At 46.5% G+C, this 10,184-nt stretch overlaps 1 long non-coding RNA gene across 2 annotated transcripts; it reads right to left on the bottom strand.

Moving 5' to 3' along the window:
* Positions 1-2,583: 2,583 nt before the first annotated feature.
* LOC144102000 (uncharacterized) lies at positions 2,584-7,944 on the bottom strand. 2 transcript variants are annotated; one of them, XR_013308142.1, is made up of 3 exons: positions 7,867-7,944; positions 5,640-7,611; positions 2,584-2,852 (listed from the first exon to the last, which is right to left on the bottom strand). It is a non-coding gene; the product is annotated as an uncharacterized LOC144102000 (long non-coding RNA). The 2 variants fall into 2 exon arrangements; XR_013308141.1 differs by lacking the exon at positions 5,640-7,611.
* Between the last annotated feature and the right edge of the window lie 2,240 nt (positions 7,945-10,184).

Raw genomic sequence — 10,184 nt, 5'->3', positions numbered from 1 at the left:
AATAGTCGCGAATGACAAGGGAAATTTAGATTGAAGAATGAAGAATTTAAATTCTGAAACCGTTGCGAGGAGCAGTCTTTGAATCCTTTATCACCGCTGTAGCAAGAAGGCTCCCAAGGCGCAGATAAAGCCGGTGTCGTCATCGCGTCATTATCGGTGTCGATGTCATTAGCTTTGAGGGAAAAATTTCGATGGAAGGAAAGAGTTAAAAATTGCAGGATTGTACATAATCACTCTTCCTTCTCTCCCTCTCTCCTTGATCTCTTTCATTTTCCTTTCAATAGCTGGCTGCTTGATACTCAATTTAAGTTGAAGTCTTCTCGTTTGCTTCAACGTTTTCACCACACAGGCGAATACCGCTGAAACACAGACGTTGTTTGCGTTTATCTTGAGGGATAATGGTAAACTGCCATGCGCTGCACTATGTCTTACTCCAAGTTATTTCGCAATCATGGTGCGGATCTGGGGTTGCCAACCCTCCTTAAGGCTTTACCAATTTTTAAGACATACCGTTCTGCTGATCATGGTTTGCCCTTCATGCAGTGAGAGTCTAAGCAAGGCAATGTCGTCAGTGAATTCTAGATCACTGAGGTATTCTCCATTAGTTCTTATCATCAACAGCTCGCAGTTGAAGTATCTCTGAATACCTCTTGTAAACAGGCGGTAAATAGCATATGCAAGATCTTGTCTCTCGGCCTGTCACCCTTGTTATCAAAATTTTATTGCTCTGTTTATGGAGCATGGCGGCTGTTCATTCGTTATATATATCTTACAGTACATTTAGGTAAGCGTCTTTTACATCATAAATCCATAATGCCGACATGGCTGTTGAGGTTTCCAGTAAGATATTTTCTTGTAATACATGAATTTTAGGTTTAGGGGCTGGATATATTCAACAGGTTGTATACCTTAGTAGTAGTGCGAATATAGTGCAGTGTAGAGTTGTTTTTAGCCGCTCTAGGCAATAATTTGGTTCAAGTCTATCTTTAGCTTTATTCTGTTATGTTTGACTTCAGTAAATATAAATTTATCAAACACATGTTCAAAATACTAACGTGTATGATCTCCATGATCTCCGTTGACGTCAGGGATAAGAATTGGGATATGCTGCGTTATCTCTCATTAGCAATAAAACATCGCAGCCGAAGGGGCGACCGCAGAGACACTTTTCGGCTTCTTTCGTGAACACGAGGTAATGACAATAATGGAGGAAATACTTCTACCAGATGGAACCGAGGCCGCAGCCTGAGATGAGGGAATTCAAAGCTTGCCCGCTGGTTGGCGCAGCTGCGCAATCTTCCACAAGAAAGCCGCAATGGCGGTGCGAAATCCTACTGCGCAGGAAAGTACACTATAGCCCTCCCAAACCAAGAGTGCGACAGAAGTCCATCACAAAATCTCTTGCTTATCTACCTTGTCCCACGCAAGCCACTGTAATGTATAAATTCTGTATATTACGAAGTTCTGCCGTCTGGACTCGTCCGGCGTTCTCCCTGCCCCACATAACTATGCAGTGTCCACGTGAGCAGACTGAACCTTACGAAACACGTTGACCTCTACGTTCCCGTTTTGTGTCCCGTTCGCTCTGTCTTTTCTTCCCTCTACTTAAATTCTAGTTTTTCTTGTGGCTTCGGCACGCGCCTTGAGGATGGAGCAAAATCTTAAGTCAAGCGTTTAAGCTATGCCTGGAGGGCAAATAAAACCACCTCGCACAGTCTTCACTGCATTGCTGTGTAACATATAATAAGGAGTTTAATATAAAATTATGAAAGAAAGAGGTGTGAAGAAGACGACGTGGATTAACCGAAGAATAAATAAAAAGAAACATTCAGTGATTGGTGGAGAATTCGGTGAGGTGGAGAGAGATGATTGGTGGAGAAGAGAAGACGACGACAAGGCATACGTGGACTAACACCGAGGCTATAAAAGGGCCAGGGAGAGCGAGACACGGGGGGGGGGGGGGGGAGAACAGAGAAGCGGACGCTCCGGCGGGTCAGGGACGCTTCGGCTGGAAGAGAGCGACGAAGGCTACTGCTCCGGTGAGCTCGCGTTCTATGGCTTCGCATCGTGGACTCCTGCCGTGCCTGAGCCCGTTCCGGGAAGTCAACGGAGGGAGCTACCACTAGCTACAGCTAGGGGTGTCTCCAGCTCTGTTGCCACCTATCCGGGTGGTGCCCCCCAACGCCAACAACACCGGCATCACCTCCACGGGCGCTTCGACCGGGAGCTTAAACGACGCCGCCAGCGATGCCAGCCCAATCACGTCGAACGCCGCCTCGGCGCCGGCTATTGGATGCATACAACGCCGCAGCCGTTCCGAACCAACTGTGACCACGAACTGCGATCACTAAAAGTAGAACGCTATTAGTAGACGCTGGTAGCAGTGTTCCCGGGGCGTTTGTATTTTTATTCTTTGTGTTTTGTATTAGTTTTGTGTTCTAGTGTGTGTGTCACGTAGGGTGTAATAAATGTGCGTCTGTGTGGGTACACCTGTCGCCTAGTTCATTCTTTCGGTCAGAGTGTTCTCCGGGGAGATCCGTGACATGCTGTCTATGACATGGATGGAGGAATTGTGCCGTTAAACCAAATTTAAGAACGCTTTATTATCTCGAGGGTTTGTTGGAGATTACGATAGTTAGAACAACATTTCGAGTTTGCAAATGCACAAAATATAAGTAAAACAAGCTGCTGCAACTTTTTTATTTTCACACACTTCTTTTTCATTTGGGAGCATTTTATCTTGTTGTATTCGTAGGTAGCACGTCCGCAAGTAGCATTGAATACTTCGAAACAACTCTCATCAACGTGCCTGACGGTGTTGTTCGTTGCCCACAATGTGCAAGTCCTATTCTCTGCAAAGAATCATAACAAAATTGGTGGCAGAGAGTTAAAAAAAGGCCCATAATGCATGTTATCTTGTTATTCTGTGCGCTGTTTGAAAGGCGTTGGCATTGAGCAGGTATAGGTAAGTTTACTCAATAAGAATTGCGGCACATATGCACGTTAAGAAGATTTCAAGTCCGCCTCTTCACTCCACTTTTTTTTCCCTGTTTATGGAGAGTTAAACGGTTCTGAAAGAGTTTAAGTGAGCACAATTGTCAAATCGATGCGTGCAATTTCTTGTGTTTACCGTGACGAGCAAGCCAGCCGCAAGTTACGAAGTATTTTTCCAATGAGTTTCGACAGCGGCCCGACTCACATGGAGCCCGGCAGTGTGCCACTTCCTGGCCCAGTCCTACAGGGTCCAGGGGGCCATACGGTCCCTTTTAGCCAAGGGCAACGGCATCACCACCAGGCTGGGACTCCAGCTTTACCAAGGCATGACCGTCCCGCAGTTCACCTACGCTTTACCTCTTGTCCGGCTCATTGTGACCCAACACTTGGTCATTGAGCGCAAACTGCAGGCGGCCATACGTCTATGCCTAGGACTCCCTCGCACCTCTCCTTTGGCTGGCACCCTGGCTGAAGCAGGTTCATGGCCCTTGGAGCTCCTCTCCAGGCTCACCTCCCTCCGCCACATAGAGCGCCTTCACAACGCGCCCGACGGGCGACTCCTCTTGGACCGCCTTCTCACTAGGCCTTACTCCAAAATGGGTCAGCTGGCCCAGGACTTCGAAGACCTAGTTGGGGGACAGCCTGAGACCTTCTCTCTCCCTCCTCGTCCGGACCTTGGACACCTCTACGAGGTCCATCTCTCTCTTCCTTGTTCCCGGATGAGGCGGAACACTGCTGCTCTGGGCCTGCGGCAGGAGGTCGCTGCTGCTATACAGGCCGAACCCCCTGGCACTGTCCCCATCTTGCCAGATGGCTCCGTCCTAACAAGACCCTGCCCACCTGCGGCTGAAGCCTGCACTGCCCCATCGCTCCTCGTGAGCAGACAGGCGAGACTCCCATTTGTGGCTTCGTCCACAACAGCCGAACTGGCCGCCATTCATTTGGCTGCTGATATCTTGAGCGAGCGCCCTGGGGTCAAGGAGGCAGCCGTCTATACTGACTCCAGGGCAGCCCTCTAGCTCCTCCAGAGGCCCTTAAACGCGCCACCCCCATCGCCCACAGGCTGTCTTGGCGGCTTGACGCAATTTGCTCCAGTGGAACCCGCATCCGGCTGTCCTGGTTCCCGGCCCGTGTCGGAGTCCAGGGCAACGAAGATGCTAACTCCCTGGCCAAAGCGGCACACTCCCCTGGAACTCCTCTCTCCAGGAACTTCTGCCACTTGGACCTGGCAAGGAGCATAGTGGATCGCCACCTCCTCCTCGGCCATACAGATCCCAGGGAGGCTAATGACTATCCTCCACACCCACTTTCATCTGTCGGCCTGGACTGCAAAGAGCGCAGCCTCCTCCTGAGACTCACGGTAGGCTGCGCCAACGCCGGCTCCCGCCTCTTTCGCCTTGGCCTGTCCGCCTCCCCTGGGTGCACCATCTGCAATTACCTAGCGGAGACAGCCCAGCAGCTCCTATTTGAGTGTCCTGCCTTTGTGCCTGCAAGGACAATCATGGAGGCGGGCTACCGCTCCTTGGCCCTCCCCTGCTGTTCTGTGGACCACCTTCTCTTCCCCGGCGGCCACCATCCTGCCAAGGCCTTCTGTCACCTCCTCTCCTTCCTGGAGGCCACCGGCCTCTCTGGCCGCCTCTAGGCCTGAGGGGGCAGCACATGTTACCTGGCATGATCATTGCGGCTGCGCGCCTACCCTCTCCTTTCAATCTTCTTCCCCTCCCCACCTCCTTCAAAGACACGCAGGCAGTGGGCGTGGAGGCTAGCCGTCCAGTAGACAATCCCGCGCCTTTCCACTTTTCATCCTTCCCTCAACAAGAGATGAAGAAGAAGAAGTTGATAGTCAGAGCTCGATTGCGGCCCGGATCATGCTTGCTGTTGGCATTTGTCAGTCTTGCTGCAAATTTAGATAGGAGAAGGAAAGAGAAACCTATGATAGAGGGAAGATCGGGAAGAGGAATGTTTGCTTCCTGCAGAAGCCAGTGACCCTCCAGAAACCCTGGGAGAAAAAAAAATACATACGTTTGAATAGGCTTCGAATTATTTTGCAAATATAATAAAAATATATTTTGTGTAATTATGTTCGATGCATGCGACGAAGATGAAGTGCAGCAATTCAAAAGGTGTTTATTGTCGATTTGATTTTAGTATTTCGCTTGTTGGTTAGGTCAATGTACGGGATAGAAAAAGTTGGGCTGAGGCTTAGCTAAAGTGTTAAGCCTGTGTATCTTGAAGCGAAAAGCTTCGTGGCGATGCTCGTGGTTTATCTTAAGGTTTCATACATAGGGTTACAATTTGGGTATACCTTTCTAGCTTTTCCAAAACGTGTTGACTTAGGTATACAAAGCTTGTACAATTGTTATACAAAGCTATTAAAATCTTCAACTCCCGCGCTACCACTTCTGGGTCTTCTTCTCCTCCTTCCGTGGCGACATGTCAGACGACGCAGGAAGCGCGTGGTGTCGACGACGGCTGCAGCAGCAGCGACCACCTGTGCTCCGCTTGACGTCACTCGGTTTCAGGCATGCGCAGCTGTGGCAAATCTGTAGTGTGGCTCACGCAAACCCCGGTGTTGACGAACCTAGTGAAGCTTTTCGTTTCAAAATTTACTTTGACCTAAAATGTCTATAACGAATTACACTCACCCTTGATGAGAACGACACGTCGCTTCAATTGCAAAACGTGGCGTTGTCGTGTTGAGGCGGTGATGCGTTTCTATAGTTTCTCTAAACGTTGCCTGAGGCGAAGACATTCATGAGATTTCCAGCACACGGCTTTAGCTACGCGGTGAATGTAGTGACATTTCATGATATATATGCGGGGATTGCATTTTTGTAGGTATTTTGTACTGGAAAGCAACAGTAATCATTTTTGTTTAGCTGGAAACAGTAAAGTGCGGCGATGTCACTCGCCAACGGTAATGCCTTGTTATAATTTGTTCTCGAGCTCACCCTGGGAGCTCTGCATGCACAAAAGAGTGCTATTATTGGCGTAGAAAACGCGTCTTAGGGGCGAGATTGGGAGAGGTGGTTCTAGAAAGGCACGTAGGCAGCGTTAGAGAGATAGAGTCAAAAGATTAATCCTTGTATCCCTGTGGTACGGAACGTGTAAGGGAGGCAGGGGATATCAAATATTTTGGGAGGCGGCGTAGAGTAGCGCGGCCGAATATAAAAGAGCGGTGATTCTGTCTTCGGCGCGAGCTTCAGTTTTTAGTGCTCAAGATGTCGAAGAGTGATTCGTGAGTGATAATATGTAATGCTTTGCGAACATCAATGGTGACTAGCGCTAGGAGCTGATAAAGAATATGGACCACAGAAGCATGCTTTGCAAGCAGGAATATATCCTGAGTTTACATGTTTGCGTGGAATCCAAATGGTGTAGCGGAAAAATTAATTACTTAAGTTGCTGTTTAAAGCTGGTGAGGAACATGCACTCTATTGTTTTTTAGATAAAAGAATTCAAAGATAATGTACGGAAATTCTAAATGTGGACCGGCCTGCCTGGGCTTAGCAGCATTGTAGTCTTTAAATATTTCCATTTGTCCAGGAAAATACCACCACGCCAACCGGTGTTGCCCTCATCCATAACCGCTTGCTTTCAGTTTCATGGTAAATTCCTAAGCAGCACGCTCGGAATCTAATGATTAAGTGCGTGTTCTAGTTACGGCGTCCCGAACGCTCTGTAAGTTTGGGCTTGGGCTGCCGGCGTACTGTGGGTTCGAAGAAAGGAGGGGGGTGCGTTTCACATTTCATTGTCTGTGTTAGCAGGTTCTCTGCAATATGTCTCCGGTGCTGCATGACGAAGGGAGAGGGGGAGGCTAGGTACAAGAGGGATATTATACTACTTCGGAACGAAAAATAGATAAGGCTGAAGAACATGCCGGGTTCCGGAAATGTAACCCTTAAAATAGAGTATTCATAACCTTATTCCGGATGTAGAAGAATATGCTGAATATTAACAACCTGCCCATATAGCTTTAAAATATTTCGAAGCTGTGTTTGGCAGAGTTCAAACGTCTGAATCCGCGCTCGTTTGGCACAATCTAGGTGTGGAAAAAACAGCTTGACTTGGTGCCAGATATCTTTAGTGAGAGCTGCCCACTAGTGACTTCAACGTAGTATTGGAGGTATAACTCACCGTACGTACCCAGCAAGGGTTCGGAGCATGAGATAAGGAATCGCAAGGTGCACAAAGTATTGTAAACCACATTGTCTCTGTCGATTAGCCTATTGCATCTTTGTGCTGAATTACGCACACTAGGAGAGGCAGCACCTGGTTGAAGACCAGCACAAAATACAATGCGCCAAAGATATATTTTCATAATTTAACGCTCATCGTTTTTGAAACGAAAAAGCACAGGGCTTGCTTCACTAGATCATTTGAAGCTTCCTGGAGGCAGTGATGAGTTACCTGTTTCGAGGTTGCATGGTAAGTTCGCAGCTCTAAGTAATGAATGTGTGCAGACACTAAATCTCCGCTGCATGTTTTATTCTTTGTAAATTTTTCTGTTATTAGGCATCCATGTCTTACATCAGGAAATCCTGTTTAAGTACTGTTTCTTGCAATATTTATTCACCGGATTTCCGTTGTTATTTTGATAGCATTAGAGTCCACATTCTGCAAAAATGGCAGCGTGTGCCGCAAAGTAAGGTGATTGGTCAAGGGCGAACAAGTGCGCCTGCTATGTTATCGCAACCTGTCCACTGTGGCAGGCACGAATTAAAATAATGATTGTTAGAGAGGGGTCACGTGACCTGGCGATGTGATGACAACAGCCCACACGTGTTGGGTATAATGTGTCCATAAAGTTTTTGTCTCAACATACTTCATGCGCTGTCAAGAAACGAGCTAAAAATTCCGTACGGTACTCACCAATATGTTGCGCGCAAACGCAGCCCTTATGATCACAGCGCACTTCCAGTTTGTCTAATGCTAGAAATAGCAAAGCCGCCTATAAAGCTTCACGGGTACACATTACATCGCACTTGCTGAACTGGAATCCTGAATTTTATGCTTAATTTTTCTTTCCCATTGTTTATATAAGTTTTCCTCGATTGTCACTAAAATGTCGACGGCGTCAGCTATTCTTTTTTGCGACACATGTCAACGCTCTCAACTTTTATTTGATGCGGTTTGTTCTTTTGTCATACTTTTTTATTTTTGCCGCTCCTTCGAACAGTAGTGACATCCTAAGTTGAAGCGTCGCGCACGGTATATGTTTTCTATAGGAAACTGCCTCATGTGCCACTTCAAACGATGCTTTAACAATGCGTGCATAGGCCACAAGTTTACAAGATTTCTTGAAATCTTCATGTGAAGCAGGATGGAAAAGCTTGGATTTGCTCGCTTTCGTTAATACCTTTCCTGGATGTTACTCAGCCGGGATTTAGCGCAATTTTTTCTGGAAAATACGCCGTGGTCAACAAACGTCCAGAACAATCATTGTTAAGAATACAGCGTGCCATAATTTTTGTAGTGGTGTTTTTGTAACGTTCTAATGTTGCATTCTTTTTAATCAAAATGCTTCAGATACGTAAAATAAACTTTATCTAAACTTTCCGTTGCGATGTACTCAGGTCTTCTGAATTTGAATAGCGCTAAGTTCGGTCTATATTCCGCATCTACCATGACGGAAAACCACTGCCATCTCATGCCTTTAAGTGGGCGAGTAGTATGTCTCAAGCACTAGCATTCTTCGGTACTCTGGAGATAGCTAGGCTGTACTGGGACGCGTTGTACCGGACACCTTTTTCGTTGCGAACATGTTCGTCTTCTGTGGACTTCTTTGGTCTCAGTAGACCTAACTGGCTCTCGCTGGACACGCTACACGTCTCGCAGAGCTCCGACAGCGTGCACTTATTAACGCTGAAATATTACTGGGCTGCTCACTGCCAGGACTGATCTGAGCAAATTTTAATAAGACTCCTCGTCACGTCTAGCAAACTGCAATTTCTGGTGTCCTAACAGCTCTCTCAGGTAGACTCTACAATCTGCATTCCTCGCAAGTAACAAGACTGGTATTTAGTTCGCAAATGAACAAACTGTTTTTTTCGGCCTCATCTTCAAAATTGGCGAGTGCTCCATATCTACACCGTCTTTAGCACGACCTTTAATGAAGATATCTTAAAATAGATTAGCTGGTTTCCAACTATTCTCTTTTCCTATCCCTTCCCCTCTTTCATTTCATTTCTTCATTCTGCCTGCTATCCCTTATTTCCGCTGCCCCAGCTGAGGTGCTTCAGTATCAATGGCAGATGCCGGGGCTAGCAAAAATCTTTTCCTTCCTTTTATTATTATTTTAATAAAGCCACTTACACACTTCTGACTAATATGAGGTATTTTATTGCCGTGAAGTACCACGTAGAGCTCGCTGTTGCGTAACTTTATACTAAGCTATGTGATTTCATTTCTTAGGATTTAATTTGCCTAACTTGAGAGGGCTTCTATTCTCATACGCTCATACGCGTAGTTATCACCTCTGTCGTAGAGCACAGTTTGGAATACACGTACAAGAAAAGAGGTCTGTGTGCACATATAACACTTATTGTGGCCTTCCTCAAATGTCCAGGAGCCAGAAATTCCGCTAGTTGGTGTTTCAGATTTTGGAACATTTCATTAGCGTTCAAGATGTATACACAGAAGACTGCTCCCGCAGTTGTAGCGTACTACTTGTCTACATTTTATTCGCTATCCACGCTCTTTTGTGTGGTGAAGTTTTACAAGCTGTAAAATGGTTCGGGCTCATTATGATGAACTACTTATGATGATACTCTTTATCACGCCGAGGTAAATTAGAAACAGGTGCAGAATTCGAGGCACACACAAGCTGCTATTAGGAGCACATATTTTTCTAGGATAACCCACATCGCCCAGAAAAGCATCTGCTAAGGTACAGCGACGAGACATGGTCAGATTTTTTGACAAATAAATACCACCCTCTCGTAGCCGCATGTGAGTTTCGTCTCGTTGTAGGGTACCGACGTAAAATTTCTAGGCTCTCTCTACAATAGTCCAACTACGGCATTGCATCGTCTACACAAAAAAAAATGCAAATATTACCCTCGAAAAGCATTTGCTAAGTAATCAATGCAATTATTTGAGTAGCCTACAGCAGGAATGTGGGAATGCTGCACCCTGATTTCTCGCCATGCATGAACACTATGGGCTGTCCCTAAACAAAACCTTTATGA

Source organism: Amblyomma americanum, chromosome 8, assembly GCF_052857255.1.
Source record: "Amblyomma americanum isolate KBUSLIRL-KWMA chromosome 8, ASM5285725v1, whole genome shotgun sequence".
Taxonomy (NCBI): domain Eukaryota; kingdom Metazoa; phylum Arthropoda; class Arachnida; order Ixodida; family Ixodidae; genus Amblyomma; species Amblyomma americanum.
The sequence above is the reverse complement of the archived record's forward strand: the minus strand, read 5'-3'. Positions and strand labels throughout refer to the sequence as shown.